The following is a 16,733-nucleotide window of genomic DNA, read 5'->3' as shown; positions in this document are numbered from 1 at the left end:
CCTGTCATTGATTTCCAGCTTGGCAAAATGAGAGAATCACCATCATGCCGGGATTCTGGAATACCAAACAGTTGAATGATTCAGACAGGAACTGCTCAGAATTGTAGACTGGAGAATAGTGGAGGCGTCCTCATGGATTTTCAATGTTTTAAGTTTAGTATTTCAGATTTAGATTATTTTACATTTAGATTTCAGTATTTTAGTCTTTCAGGCTTTTCTTATTTTAGAAGTCTTGCTTTTACATATGTATTTCTCAAATTGTTGGAGACAAAATTCTTACTCACATGTGTGTAATAAGGAGATTCAGAGACTTGGCCCTCTCCTTCCACCCACAACTTCCGGTGCCTCAGCATGCATATTTTCCAAATTAGGAACTTCCAAAACCTGCTAGAAAATCATCAGTGCTGCCCTCTGCATCCCAGCCTACTGCTGAAAACCCAAACTCTTATCCAGACATCTCAGCCTCTCAACAGGTAACCTTTTAGGGGACCAATCTCTCTGACCTCATGTCCCTTCACTGGCTTTATGTCCCAATTAATAAGTCGTATCTCCCATCCCATATACTTATTTTGATCACTTTTATCAGTGGCTGCAGAGCTAAAAATTGTTGATGTGCATCAGACACCACACCAGACATTTTCATACGTTGCCCTTTAAATCCTCACAATAATGCCACCAGGTGTTTTTCAAATAAGAAATGAGACTCAGAATCTCGTAGCAGTATAGTAAGTGTTGAATTATTTGTGACTCTAAAAAACCTTCTAGATGGTACTTCCCCTCCCCCCAATGCTATTGATGTATTGTCCCTGCTCAGTTTCACCTTTATAAATTCTTTTTATGCTCCAGGCCCAGAACTAACTCTGCCTCCTGAAACCTTCCCTGCTCTTTAGAAACACTGTTCTCCTTGGAATTCACAGCACTTTTTGACACTTTAGAACTGTGCACAGGTCTTGAATCCTTTATGCATTTCATGCATGTGTGTGGTACTTCTCCAACTAGACTGAAGGCACCTTAGGCAGGCTTCATGAACTGTCAGTGGTGTTTACTTGTGAAATGCACAGAGTAGGTGCTGAATAATCACCAGTCAAGGAACATGACACCACTAGGTGTGTCTGATACCATTCCTGCTGCAGTCTGTCTCCTGCAGGTGAGCTAATTCAGGAAAACATCTAACTAGCTCAAGAGAAAGCAGACAGATGCTTAACAAACAAATTGAATCTTTTGAAGTGAAAACAGGGAAAGAGTCCTGGTTTGGAGGTGTCCTAGGGCCTTGATGAAGGCTTTGATGATGATTATAAAGGATACAAGTCAAAAGATATCCATGCTTCTAATCAAATGCTAAATGGAGATTTGGGCAAGAACAATGTGGCCCAAAGATTGTTCCAGTTCTTTTGGGAAAGTGCCCATCATAAATCATTATCTCTGAGAATATCACTCTTACTCTCATTTGCCTACAAACACATTAGAATCACTGAGGCTACAATGTGGTATTGGAGTTTGTTCAGAAAGGACCTACAACTTAAATGGCAAGAGAGGACAAATACCTACAAAGGAGAGCAAACATTCTAGCCACTGAACCAAGTACTATAAGTGCAGATGCTGATGGAGCTCAGAGGAGGAAGAGACCCTTGAGGTATCATGTCAGTAAGGCTTTAAGGAGATGGAACTAGAATTATATCTGGGATTAAGAGCAGGATACAGATAGGATATGGGCATTGGAAAGAAAATTCCAGGTGTAGGAGCTTTGGGATTTGATGAAGACTCAAGTTCCTCATGGAAGCCACATCAACATAGATTGACCAAGTACATAATCTTGCTAGGCTGTCTATATGATGACCCCAGGTAAAGTCTGCTTGATTACATTGCCTTTTAGATCATTGCCCTGGAGTCAAACAAACAAAATTGAACCAATCTTTGGTTACTAGTTTGTGGCACCTGACAGGTAGAGATTTAGTGATAGGTGTCCACTGGGGTGCTAGGGATTGCAGAAGAAACAAGACAAATTTAAAATGTGGCCCTTGCCCTCAAAAAGCTACATACCTACTTTTAGAGCATGACTAATTCCTATGGAAATGTTTAAACATGCTTAAAAAACAGTATGTTGGACCTCCCTGGTGGTGCAAGGGGTTAAGTCTCAGCACTATGAAGCTATCCGCAGCCACTGCAGCATGAGTTCAATCCCCAGCCAGGGATCTAATCCACATGGCACAGCAGACCTCTTCTGTCCCACCCACTGCTCCCCTCAGCAGTGTACTTCAGTAGATCTGCCTGTTCTGCTCCCCACTTTGTCTCTGGTGAACCCTCTCACCCCCCACACCTGTGATACATCCCAGTTCTTGTATGCATAAATAAATAAATATTTTTTAAAAACCAGTATGTCCATGCTAAATCATATCCTTCTGACTAAATAACATAACTGTATTTTAGATATTAAAAATATCAGTATGGGCAAGGGTATTTAGTAGAGATAACAGGAAAATTCCCTGAGACCATCCAAGAAAACACAAATCCAACCACAATTTAGCTTCTTCCAGGCACAGAGAATCTCTTATAAGCAATTTAGACATGCTCAATTTTAACCTGAAGCCTTTACAAAGGAGAACAATTTCAAGGCCAGGCCAGAGCCATCTGACTTGGCACTTGGGAAGTGGGAGAAGTCAGTGCTGTTCCCTTACTGGATTCCTTTTCTGCTGAGATCCACCAAGTGAGAGACGCCTGGCCAATTTACAGGATATTAAAAGTGATAGACAGAGTCACCCTGTGAGGGGCGTTCAGACTCGCAGAACTGAGTCAGTGTATTATTCATGAGGCATCTTCTCATTTCGTTATGGTTATAAAATCCACAAACCCAGCCTTTGGCAGAAGCAGCTGTGTGATGCTGCCATTTAAGTCACCGAAATTGTACATGTGTCTTATTTTAACATTTCCCAAAATGGTACAGCAACACTGAATTCCGCTCTTCAGCTTGCTAACAACTCTTCCCACACAGTTCTCTTCATCACCCCCATGATCTATAGGAATTCAACAGCCCAGCCAACATCTCCAGACTGAGTCAAGTGTGTAGGAACAGGATGCAGAGGACTCCCTCACCCCTAGGAGCGCGCTGGTTCCTGAGTGGCAACTTGACTTTTTCAGTTACAGTGACTTCTGGAGAAGAAATAATAATCTCTTCCAGTGACTGAAGGGAATGCAGAGTAGGTCTACAAGCAAAATGGATTCAACTGCTGAGATATTACTGATGTGTTGCTCTCTTACCGTGTGAGTGGAGCAGGAATGCAGCGTCTACACATGAGATAAATTTATGAATGAATGAATTCACAGTTCTCTACAAACTAGGTCCCAGGCTGAAACAGTGAAGAAGGCATCCATAATGATAAAAGCTACCATCATGGAAGACTACTCTGAACAGCCACTCTTCCAAGCACTTTTTCTGGATCACCTCATTTTGCCCTCACACACCTCTGGAAAATACACTATTATTACCCCCTTCATACAGAAAATAGAGAGATCGATTAGCTGGCTTGGCTCAACCTAGTAAGAGACAAAGGATTGGAAGTGTGACTTTCTCACCCAGGACCCAAGATCTTTAATTCAGTGCTTCACAGTCAGATGTACAAAAAACATTTAAGACACATACAGAGAAAGGAAACTACATGTTCAGCATTTCCCTTGAAAGCAGGGGTCCCAAGACACCTTGAGACCTGGTAGGAGCTAGTCAATGACTGCACCCATGACATGGCGTGGTGTAAGGAGAACTAGGAGTGCTGTCAGCCCTGATGCAACAGGAGCACAGCCCTGATGCAACAGGAGCACAGCCCTGATGCAACAGGAGCACAGGGGAGTTAGAGAAAGCTTCCTGGAAGAGGTAGTGAACTTTGAACTTTGAAACTTTGAACTTTGAAACACTGAACTTTGAAACATGAGTGTAAATTAGAATTAGAGAAGAAGCATATAGTAGAGTGATTATAAAATTGCCCATAAGTTTTCACTCTTTCCTTGCTTGGCCTTACCCTTTACAGTTGACTTTGCAGCTCTTCTTAGAATCTGTTGTCCATGCCTTGAATCTTGTAATTGGCTTTGGCCAGTGGAGTGTGATCGAAATGATTTTCAGCTAGTTCCAAACTTTGGAACAGGAAAGACCTCACATTTTTACTTTCTCTCTTGAGCCTTGTCACTGACATGTGCTAAGTCTGGGCTAACACACTGGATGGTGATAGGCCATGTGTTCCAGTCACTCTTGTCATCCTTGCCAGTGGTCCACTACCCATCAGATAGAAGAGTGAACCCTTGCTAGACAGCCAGCTCTCAGCCACCTACAGTAGACTGCAAAGTGAGTTCGGTCAAGGCAGCCAGACCTGGCCCAGATTAACAGAACTGCCTGACTGAGTGAGCCCTGGCCTTACAGGCAAACGCCAAAGTTTATTATTGTATGTAACTGAGGTTCTGTGGTTGTTTTATAGCAGTATTATCATAATAAAAGCAGTCTTTTAAAAGACCAAAACCAGTATGGGACAAAGTGCATTGTAATGCTGTTATACTTTGCTTGCTTTAGAAAATACAAGATTCTTTGATTCGTACAGCACAGGGTTTCTCATACTTAACACTATTGACATTTTAGGCCTAATCCTTTTTAGGGAGGACTGTTCTGTGCAATGTAGGATGTTTAGCATTATCAATGACTTCTTTTCACAGATGCTGGTAGCATCTCCAGTTGTGACAACCAAAATGTCTCTATACATTGCCAAATGACCTCTAGGGGGCAAAATTGCCCCCAAATGAGAAACACCCAGTCTAGAAACCAATGCAAGAAGTTTAGTTACCAAATACCCAAAGTGCCCCCAACTGGCGATCTAAAAAAGAGTTCCATTGTAGACTAAGTTCGCTCCCAGTGTGAACACAAGTGCCTTCCCTGGGAACATGTGGTATTGGAGTAGTCAGAGTCAGGGACTCAACAGAGAGATCTTCTAGGGGCAGTTTCCACTCATGTTACAGCTTGCTGAGTCTGGCAGGTGCTGGCTCAGCACATCACATGTTGCCCATACAGTGATGCTTAAAAATGAAAACGTAGGACAAGAGGCAGGTTTTTACAGGCCACCATATAGATCAGACAATTGTGTTCAGGACTTCTTCTAGTTTCCCTATGACTTAAACTTTTACTCCTAATGAATAGGTAGCAAGCAAAAGAGATAATCCTCTTTTTTATGTTTAGGTCATTGTGAAAAAGAGCAATACATCATCAGATTCCCATACATACCTGGATATTCTATATGAGGGATCCAAACTGCAACTCTACCATACTGTTAGACTTCCTTGGAGCTTAGAAAGACAGCATTTTGGAATAGAAATTCCAAAGTTAAAGTTTACATTTTCCCAAGAGCTAATTCCACCTCATGAGAGCATGCCCAATCCATGAAGAACCTGTGTTTTTTTTTTTTAAAGATTTATTTATGTATACAAGAACTGGGGTACAGGCCAGAAGTAGGGGTCGGGGGTGAGAGGATTCACCAGAGAGGATTCACCAGAGTGGGGAACAGAACAGGCAGATTGACTGAAATACACTGCTGAGGGGAGCAGCGGGTGAGTCAGGAGAGGTGCCATATGGGTAGCTCCCTGGCCAGCTGGGGATCAAACTCATGCTGCAGTGGCTGTGGACAGCTTCACAGGTTGTGTCTTAATGCCTTGCGCCACCAGGGAGGCCCAAACCTATGTTTTCTAAATACTACAGCTCAATCTGTCTCTTCATTCCTTCCAGAAGACAAAGGCAATAAAAGAAGGCTAGGCATTCTCTGACTTCTAACTCACCACCGATCTACACTTTCATTGATGAACATATTTGAGACATGTGTCCCTTGGGACTTCAAGCAAATTGCTTAGCTTCTACAGGCTTCCTTTTTCCTCTAATTAAGACAAATAATAATAATTTTTTTCTTTTCCTGCTCTAACAGAGGAAACTGATAGATGCAACCACAAATGATATGTTTCACAAAGCCATGGAAAATAAAGAGAACCTTAAAAAAAGAAGAGGAAGTCAAAGTTGAAAGTATCTTGAATTCTAAATTCTCCATGTCTCACAGGCCACTCTGCCTTCTGGATTTATTTAGTTTCTCAGGGAACCGTGCCCAGTCATGCATTTTAGGAGTAGGAGTGCTTCAGAAAAAAAGGTGAAGTCATAGATTCTTGGCACCTCAGTGTGGGATGAGGCCAGACTTTATGAAAATGAACTATTAATTCACCCTCTCTATAACTCAATTGTTATTTTTCCCACCAGGTTTTATGGTGATGGGTCAACTTTGTGAACACGCAAGTGTTTTGGGGTTGAGAAGAAGAAAGAGTTTAAGAGCAGGTGAGGTTTCCCCTAAGATTGCATCAAATTTAGATGTCAGATATGACCAATTAACAATAGGTTTCAACAGGTATGATTCCTTTGATAGAACTAAAAAATGCAAATCGTCTCCACGGCCAATGGCAAAGATGCTCCAGAATGTACCATTCATTAGAGGCAGCCAGCCACTATGTGAGGTTAAGGTGGCTTCAGGAAGTGTCCCTTGTCCCTGCACTTCCATCTGGGTCCCCCAGGTGATGCTGAAGAGGGTTTGAAACCCAGCCAGGTCATGTCCATGCAGAGACTATGGACTTTAAACTGGAAACAAAGAGGTAAAACTTAGGCCCTAACCCCTATGACACACATAGTCCAAAAGCCTGCTTCCTTGCTCCTGCCACCCTAATAAAATACACTGAGAAGAGGGAAAATGATGATTTCCAAGTTTGTTGTATCTTGCAGAGTTCACAGAACTTTTTCATAAATTACCTTGTTTACTGTACATAAGAGAGAGGTCATAACCCAGATTTTTTAAATAAGGCAATTGAGGATGGTAAAGTCCTGGCCTATGGGGAAAAAACATAGAGGGATCAGGGTTGGAGTCCAGTTTTTCTGACTCTGAATCTTGAGCTCTTTCGTCCACATTTGCTTCTCCAAGTAGATCTGGAACATTTGAAACTGTGGCCTCTTCAGGATGTTTCGCTGACCCTGCCACTTAGAGCAACACCATTCTTTGTGTGTGTGTGTGTGTGTGTGTGTGTGTGTGTGTGTGTGTGTGTGTGTGTTAACATTCACTTACACCAATGTTTGTGTTTTAGAACTCTAGGGTCTCCCCCTTCAGGTCTTCTTACTATACCACACCCACAGGCCATCCCCGTAGTCCACTGTGCGCTCTCTCCCTTCTTTGTTCTTGCTCCTCCTCCTCCACCTCTGGTAGCCTCAGTTCTACTGTCAGATTTCTAGGAGTTGTTACTAGTTTGACTTATCTGATCCTTTGCTTTGTTTCTCTATATGCCTCATATAAGTGACATCATCTGGTATTTGTCTTTCTCCCTCAGATTTATTTTGCATAGCATTTTCCCCTCCCGCTCCATCCATGTTTTAGCAAATGGCAAGTTTATCTTTTTTAATAGCTGAGGAGTATTCCACCATGTATATACTCCACATCTTCCTGATCTACTCATCTATTTTTGCTGCCCCTTTGTTCCCCCCATTCTTATTCCCAAACCAGCCCTAAGGAAGTTAGTGTCACAACAATCACCACCTCAGAAACAGAACCCAATTTTCCATCATTGATGGAAGTCCTTTTAGTCTTAGTTCTTTTAGTCTCATCCATTTCTTTGTGCATTGATGAACATACAGTAATTAATACTGATGACATTTAAATCCTTACTGATTAAATGTGGTAAACAAAACTAACCATGATTAACAAATCCTAACTGGTAAAAATCTGCCTCCAGATGGATTGCTGTGAATACTCAGAGGTGGCATTCTGTTGAGGGGGGTCAGTGGAAGCTGAAGTGAAGCCCCTCACTAAGCCTTGCCCTGGAAGGGCTGCCTTTATAGAAGTCTTTGCAGTGATCTGTGCCCTTGAAAGGTAGCATGTGCCAAGAGGGAGGCCATGGGCTGATTCATACCTAGCTGTTCTGTGGGCTAGAAGCAGGCTGGTACTACTGATATCACACTTACCAAAACCCTATGGGGTAGGTGGCATCCAGCATCATTTTACAAGAGAGGTAGGCAAAGCTTAAAGAGGTTAAACTCTTTGACAGAGAACTCACAGCTGGTACATGAAGAGCCTCTGCCCAGTCAGGAGGCAGCTATGCTCTCTGCCGTCCAGAGGATGATGCTCACTTTACCTCCCCCTGCGCATGTCAGCACTAGTCCCAGATGGGCAGGGAGCCATCCTGAGTGAGCTTCAGAAATGTAATTCGGGGATGCAACCTCAAAGTAATCATCAGAGGAAAAAAAAAAAAACCTACTTAAGTGCCTTATGCTTGCAGATCTGAGCCAAGATCCTGAGGCAACAAGTTTTCATAGGTGATGGAAGTTCATACTTTAGTATTATTTCCCTAGAGAACTAGGGACACTCAACTGGTGCCATTTTTCAATGCAATAAGGAGTCTGGGCTAAGAAGAATTAAAAATCATAATTACCTGGAGAGACAGAGAGAAGACTGGTTTCTTGACCCAAAAGTGTTCCAAGGGGCCTCCCAGGTGGCGCAGCGGTTGAGCGCTGGGTTGCGATGCTGCCCGCAGCCTCCGCGGCGCCAGTTCGATCCCTGGCTGCTCCCCGGCCACCGGAGGAGGGTCCCACATGGCACGCAGACCTCTCCTGCCGCCCGCTGCTCCCCTCAGCGGTGTACTTCGGTCCTTCTACCTGCTCTGCTCCCCGCTCTGGCTCTGGTGAATTCTCTCACCCTCCCGCGCTTCTGACTGTACCCAGTGCTTGTATAAACAAAAACAAACAAATAAATAAATAAATAAAACATGCCTCTATTTAAAAAAAAAAAAAAAAAGTGTTCCAAGGAAGACAATCCCTTCCCCTGCCCCCGCCCCATCTCCAGAATTGAATATTCTTTCTCCTGGGCTGTTGTCACAGTAACAGCTTGGGTCACATGGTTGTCACCTTACAACCTGCTTATGGAGCTGCTTGTAATTCTTACTCTGAGGCATAGTGACAGCACATTTAGAATCAATCAAACATTTATTAATAGAGAGAGAACCAAGGGGCAGAGTGTCTTGATTGAAATTCTCTGGTTGCTTGGCAAGGGCACGAGCAGAGGGAGATAACTCACAGGTGGGGGTTGGGGAGGCCTTATTGAGTAGGGGGAGGAGCCCCTACAAAAATTCAGAACTGCTGTTCTCTAGTTTCATGTTCTACTGCCCAGTCTCCATTTCTTTCAAGAGATTGTTGTGAGTCTTAGAGATGATGAAAATAAAGGCCTGACCCCTAGGGAGGACTTACTAACTAGCAGCCATGACAAGTGAGAGGACTGTAAGGATGGCAAGTGGCATGAAACCAGAAGAAAATCATGACTGAAGACTTTGAAGAAGTGGGGTTATTTAACCTCAAGCAGAAGTACTTTGAAGCACAGAGAGTGTGAGCAGGCAGAGGTGAAAATGGAAAGGCGGAATTGTAGAGAACTATAAGGAGGAACTCATGTAGGGGAGCTTTGTTTTTGTTTGGTTTGGTTACCAGAAACGTAACTAGGGGAAGGTCTTGCAATATCTTCTCCTTTGTTCTTTCATCCAGTGTGTGACATCATCTTTATGGCCTAGGTGGTCCTACAGGAAATCCAACAAACAGTACCCTGTACAGTGCCTGGGATATACCAAACCTTGTTAGATGGTGGTTGAATAAAAGAATGAATGAATGAAAAGTAAATTATTTAATGACCTAAGATCCCACAAGGAACACATGATGAAAAAGGGAGAAACTAATGCTAACACCCCATCTTCCCTCAGTGTCCTAGTTTCTTACATCTAAATATGTTAAATACTTTTCCTGGCAAAGGCATTAGGAAAAAATAAAAAGGCAGAAATATCCAGATGGATCTGACATGGGTGACAATCCCCAGAAGTGAAAAAGCTTGAAGATTGATGATAGATCTCCTCCTTCCAGACTGAGCCAGTGGCGTCTCATCCAACATTTTTCCATTTGAATTGTTTACAGCCAAAAAGATGGAACTGACTTGTCTCCTCTCAGTCAGCTCAAGAGACTGACTGAGGTCAGGGCAGGGCAGGCGACTATGGCCAGTGCTGGCCATGGCCCCCACTGTTACGGGAACCCAGCCGCCACAGCAGTGGGAGCCGGCAGTAGCACTGGTGTTCTTTCACCCTGCTGCTCCACCACAAGTCAGTTGTGGCAGTTGCTCCTCAGAGCCCAGTGACCACCCTTTTGTCAGTTGTGGCAGTTACTCCTCAGAGACCTTTTATGTAACAGTGTACTTCCTGGATTGTGGAGCGGACCAATCAGGTGCAAGATATATGCTGATTGGCACTAAATCGTCCAATCGGCCACAGGATTGAAAAATGGTCCAACCAGCCTTGTGGGTGGGACACCCTGAAAGAGGATATAAGCCAGGGTGGGAGGGAACTGAAGAGAGCACAGCCAGCTCCCCACCACCACCACCAACAGAAGAACCACTAGCAGCCCCCAAAGGAAGAATGAAGACAATTCAAGCCTCTGAAGGAAGAAGAAAGAAGGGAAAGACTCCATTCTTGGCCTCCAAAGAAAGAAGAAAAGAAGCATCCAGTAGCCAACCTCTGAAGAGGGAAGAGACACCAAAGCCCTTGGCAGAGACCGGGCCTCTGGTCCTGTCTCTGATGTTGCCTGAAAGAGCGCCAAAGACCCTGGGCCTGGTGTCTCAAAGAACTTGTTGTTGTTGGTATAGCCCAACAACTCACAAACTGCTGTTAACACTGGGTGTCTCCGACACCACCTAGGAGGTACCATTGGTGATCATCACTACTGACCAGTGCTGTCCAGCATGCCTGGTGACCAATGGGGACCATCACTGACACTATCTGGGTGAGGTTGCTGACACTTGTGGATACAGTGAGCTCTTTGTTTCCCTGTTTGTAAAATAAACCCCTTGGTTGTTGTTCGTGGAGCCTGAGGTCTCTTGTAATTGTGTGCAAAGGTGAGAACCCACAGACAGTGACCACTGTTATTGGGGCACTGTCCTTTGTTAGGCTATAGCCCACAAGCCCCTATCATGTGGATATTAATTGTATTGCTATAGCCCTTGGTTTTGGTTTTTGTCCTTTTGGGGCTTTTTGGTGGCTCTCTTATCTCAGAGCCCGGGCAGGTGGTTGGTCGTTCTGTCCTTCCATCTGCCTCCTGCCTTGTTGCCTCTGTCTGCCCGTTTTGCCACCAGTAGGACTTGCCCCAGCTATGACCCCACCTTACTGTCCCTTCTCATTTCTTCTCCCTAGATCCTTCCTCTTTTTAATCCCTTTCTTTCTTCTTTCCTCATTCCTTCATTTTCCTCTCCATTCTCATCTTTCTTTGCCTGTGCTCAGGGTTTGTTATTCAACATCAGTGTTCCTGAGGACCAAACAGCTTGCTGTTTTTTTGGCTAAAATAAGTTGTCTTGTCACCCGGGGTCCCTGAAGATTCCTACTGTAGGACCACATGGAAGGCCTTACATGGCTAATCCATTTAAATTCCACAGCAGTGAGAGCCAGAAATCCTTACGTGAGTTTCCTCCTGAAAATCTATCCTGAGTCATCGTGTCCTTCTCCTCCAATATGACTCCAGTCTCTGTCTCCCAAGACCGACTGTAAACTGCATTACAGAGAACATCAGCCCTTGCTCTGTAGCATCTGTACAGAATGATTTTAGTAAAGCCTGCTTCAGAGTCTATCCCAGAAATCTGTAGCCATCCTTTCTGAGTTGTAGCTACTAGTGACTTCTTCCACAGCTTGCCAGACAGAAATGTAAAACTTCTAAACCTACTATGGCTCTCCATTTTCCACAGGAAACCCAATTTACCTTCCCAGAGGCATCTTCCAAGTAAACCACCCCCCTTTCCATGCCTCCACATTCATTCCACCTTCCTGCCTCCTTGCCTTTGTCACCTTCATTTGCACTGCTTTTCCCTTTCCCTTCTCTGCCTGTGCCACTTGAGGACCCTCTTTCTAGGCCCTACTTAAAAATTCCTTCCCAGAAACCCTGTCTTGATTTCCCCAACACAAAAGAATTACATTTTTCTCTGCTATCCTATAGCTCTAAGGTTGGGCTTATATTGTCCCCGGTTGCCAATAACAGCAACCGCCACTGAACACCTGCTGTGGCTCAGGACTGCCCCAGAGAACTCACACAAATATTCTTTACCCCTCACATCAATCCCATTTTGCAGATGAAGTGACAGATATCCTGCCTAGGTTCACCCAGCTTGTAAATGATAGAGCTGGGAATTGAAACCAAGCTCACTGCTCTCCAAATCTTCACTTACATCACACTTGCTCAGATTTGCTCATTCTTATTCACATTCATTCATTCATTCATTCATTCAAAAGCATTTATGTGCATAGAATAGGTCCTAGGCATGATGCTGAGAGCCTAGTGTGGGAGATGGACAAGTAATCCAGGGCTTGGGAAAGAACCGAGATGTTGTTTTCAACAACATCTGTTTATCTTATATATGAGATAGTAAATTTCTTTGTGTGTGTGTATGTGTGTGTGTGTGTGTGTGTATACATATCCCATAATTCTTGTCCCTTTTTAAAAGTATGGAAACTTAGTTGGAAAGGATAAGTGAATATTAACTCAATTTCAGTGTGGGGTGTATGTGAAGCCTTTGCTCTTCCAACAATGCTTGGCCAGTAGCACAGTGTCTGGGGATCAACTTAATTTGGCTCTATTCTGACACTATCTACCTAGAGACAGCATCCAAATCCACAGTTTTGGGGCTAAGCCTCGCAAGATCATCACCCCCATTTCAGAAACCAGTTACAAGCCCAGACTGTTCCCTGTGCTTCTAACCAATTGGGTACAAATTGGAGGTTCCCAGGACTCCTCCTCAGGTTTGATTAATTTGCCAGAGCAGCTCACAGAACCTAGGAAACTCATTTACTCATTAGTTTACCAATTTATTACAAAGAATATTCAGGAACAGCAAGTTAGAAGAGATGCATAGGGCAAGAAATGAGAAGGCACAGAGCTTCCACGCTCTCTCTAAGTGTGCCATTCTCCCCAAATTTACAAAACTTCACCAACCCAGAAGGTCTCTGGACTCCCTCTTCTTAGTTTTTTGTGTAAGCTTAGTTATAGAGGCAAAATTTATTAAATCACTGACCATTGGCAATTAAATTCAATCTCTAGTCCTCTCCCCTCCCTGGAGGTTAGGGGGTGGGACAGGAAGTTCCAACCCTCTAATCATGTGGCTGATTCCCCTGGCAGCTAGCCCCCATCCTCAGGTGCTTCCAGGAGTCACCCCTTCACATAGCAAAAGACACCTTTATCTCTCTCACACTTAGGAAATCCCAAAGTTTTGGGATTAACTATGTACCAAGATGTGTGGATAAAGGCCAAATATGCTTGAGAAATATATTTTGGTTATCTGTATGGCCAAATATATTTTTCTTATAAATCATATTGTAGTAAGCCATTCATCTTCGTAGAGTCACACAACAAAATAATGGCAGGTCTTGGACCCTGGCTGGGCTATTTTCCACTTGCACACTGTAGGTAGAGTCTCATAGCTGCTATCTTGTTCAGGCACTTTGCATTCTTTCCCTCCCTTAGTTAGTTGTCAACATTTAATCCTGGCTTGTTTCCAGGCTGGAGCTTTCAAGTCCAGGTCAGCAGAAGCCTGTGAGTTGCAGTGAGAAATTTCAAATCTGACACTTGCCAGTTCCCATCAAGCTGCGGGTGGAAATGTCCCTGGTCTCGTCTATTTTTAATGTCACAGTCAGTCTAGCGGAAAAGATCACCTCCAGGTAAAGTCATTCAAAACAAGGATTTGTCACTTTAGTACCATTCAGCTGAGGTGGATCACAGAGCTGCTCTGGCTCAGGGACCCTGGGCTTCCTGGGGGGTGGGACTTGGGACCACGTCAAAGACCAGTTTTCCCTGCATGTCTCTCCCATCCCAGGATGCTCTGACAAATCCCCATGATGACAAAATTCTTAACAAGGTTTCCTGGACTCAACCCTCAAGAAAATCAGAATGGCAATTCTAGTCCTGGCTCTGCTGCTAACTAATTTTATAACCTTGAACCACTCAACGCTTCATATCCCCCCTTCCTCATCTTTAGAAGGAAATAGCTCTACATCACAGCTTGACTTTTGAGAATGAAATGAGATAATCATGAAAGTACAAACTATAAAGCACTATAGAAGCATAAAGTGGCACATTTGCAGGTTGTATTAGGCAAATGTCTGATTTCTTTCAGGATAAAAAATGTGGGGGCAGGGAGTTCAGGTTCTTGAAATAGAGAAAACAGGCTTCTTTGCAGATATCTGTTTAGATATATCTCGAAGTACCCAGTACACTTATATTTCTTAGAATGACCTACTTTTCTTCATTCTTGCAAAGAACAGAATGAAAGGAAAGTGTTGTCAGTCAAGTGTTACCATGTGTTCATTTATTCATTCCTTCAAAGTACATTTATTAAGAACTGAAGAAAAAAAAAAGAAATGAGATGCACCAGGCATTATAATAAGCTAAGTGCTAGGAACGCAGAGATTAATATTGACCTCTATGAATGAACATTTAGAAAAAAATCTGGTATGGTATCTACCAAAAGATCCCTCCCTCTCTCCTTGCTTTTTCTTCTTTTTTTTTTTTTAAAGATTTATTTATTTATGCATATAAGAGCTGGGGTACAAGCCAGAGATGCAGGGCGTGAGAGGATCCACCAGAGACAGAGTGGGGAACAGAACAGGCAGACTGACCAAAATACACTGCTGAGGGGAGCAGTGGGCGAGACAGGAGAGGTCTGCCTTGCCATGTGGGTTTCTCTCTGGCCGGCCGAGCATTGAAATCATGCTGCAGAGGCTGTGGATAGCTTCATAGTGTGATGCTTAACCTCTTGCACCACCAGGGAGGCCCATTTTTTTTTCCTTTCTTCCTTCCTTCCTTCCTTCCTTCCTTCCTTCCTTCCTGTCCCTCCTCCCTTCCTTCCTGTCCCTTCTCTCTCTCTCTCTCCCTCCCTCCCTTCTTAAAATTAATGTAACAAAACTGAAGTCCTGAGTCAAGATGACTCAAATGTGGTTAGTTCTGACTCAGCAGTGTCTGCTCTGCCATCTTCAGGCTACTAACTTTGCAAAGCCAAGACAAACACATTAACTTGACATTGATCACCAAAAGCGCCATAGCTTTGTCTTCCTAAAGACCCTTTTATCTTCAAGGAAACTTCTCCAAATCTGAAGAAGATTGAAGAAGGATTCCCTTCAGTTCTCCTTTGTCTGAATCGAAATCACGTCTTTCTGAAATCACTATAATGGGAATCGGTCACAAATTTAGTCCAGTGATTCTCTAATGTGCTCCAGGCATCCCTGTGAGACCCCAAAACCCTCTTGGGAGGGTCTATGAAAGCAAAACTATGTTCATATTTTGATGATTTCTCCCTTTTTATTCTCATTCTTTCACACAATGTGCATAAAGTATAAAAACTACATAGACATAAAACTACCACTTTTGTTGTGATGTAGTAGCAAATCAGATTATCAAATAACTATCAAAAACTACTCCCCCCTAAAATACTACTCCTTTTTCAAATTACCTATTTGCAAGACCAAATTTTCTTCATATAAAATATAGATATATTTTTTAACCAGAACAACATATCCCAACAGATTGAGTTAGCAGCAAATAGGACATAAAATGTCTGACAGACATTAAATCAAAAATGTGGAACAGTGCCACTTTCCCAAATATTTTTTTATATTGGGAAATACATTTATTACTTTCTCGTAAAAAGTTATTTGCGTTATTTTTTAATGATAATTTTTTAATAATCAGTAAAGATATAACAACTTTATTTTACCCTCCAATATGGTATAAATGTATAGATGTGACCTATACAAACTAAAGCCCTTTCAGTTTTTTTATACTCTCTCAGAGTATTAAGGAGTACTGAGACCAAAACGTTTGAGAATGCTTGCTTAAACAAGTCTAAATATGTCACTGCAACACCGGTAGGATGAAGCAGACATCTAAACTTTGCCAGAAGGAAGATGTAGGAAAATACCTTTGGTAAAGCACCCCACAACAGCAATGGCTGTAGCAGTTTTTTTTCTCAATTCTAAGGTTATTGATTATAATTTTTTCTTTGATTTTCTTTATATATTGTTTGAACATTTAAATGAGAACATACTGTTTTATGAACAAAAGAAAAATCAATAAGATGAAAAAATAGGACAAGAAAATTTTACTTTGAAATGAATATCTTAAAAACAAGGATGAATAAGATCCTTAGTTAGAGAAGCACAGAAGTAAACCTCTGAGGGTGGGCCAAGTGCAAGTGTGACTTTCTCTTCCAAAAAGCTTGAAGAGACTGGGAGGATTGTCGTGAGGTCGAGGTTGAGGACGGGTGCAATTCTTTTAAATGAGAGAAATATATGCATGAGCATATGCTGAGGGGAGGAGGAGAGGTGGAAGAAAGAAGAACATGGAGACAAGGAATGAAACTAGTTTGGGAGAAGGAGTTGTCCATGAGCAAAGGTGAAGGCAGAAGCTTTGGACCAGAAATGGAACCCTCCTGTTGAGATGGGTGGGAAAGAGAGACTGATAAGTGCCAGGCTGGAGGAATTAAGGACAGAGGGGAGAAGTTCTTAACCCCCCTGGAATAGAGGGGTTAAGAAACACAGAACTCATAACCTGATCAACCTTCCAAGAACACACAGCCTAATAACAGAGACCCAAGGGCCTCTCTGGCGGCACAAGGGGTTAATACGCAACC

This window comes from Talpa europaea (assembly GCF_964194135.1).
Source record: "Talpa europaea genome assembly, chromosome: 12".
NCBI lineage: Eukaryota > Metazoa > Chordata > Mammalia > Eulipotyphla > Talpidae > Talpa > Talpa europaea.
The sequence above is the reverse complement of the archived record's forward strand: the minus strand, read 5'-3'. Positions refer to the sequence as shown.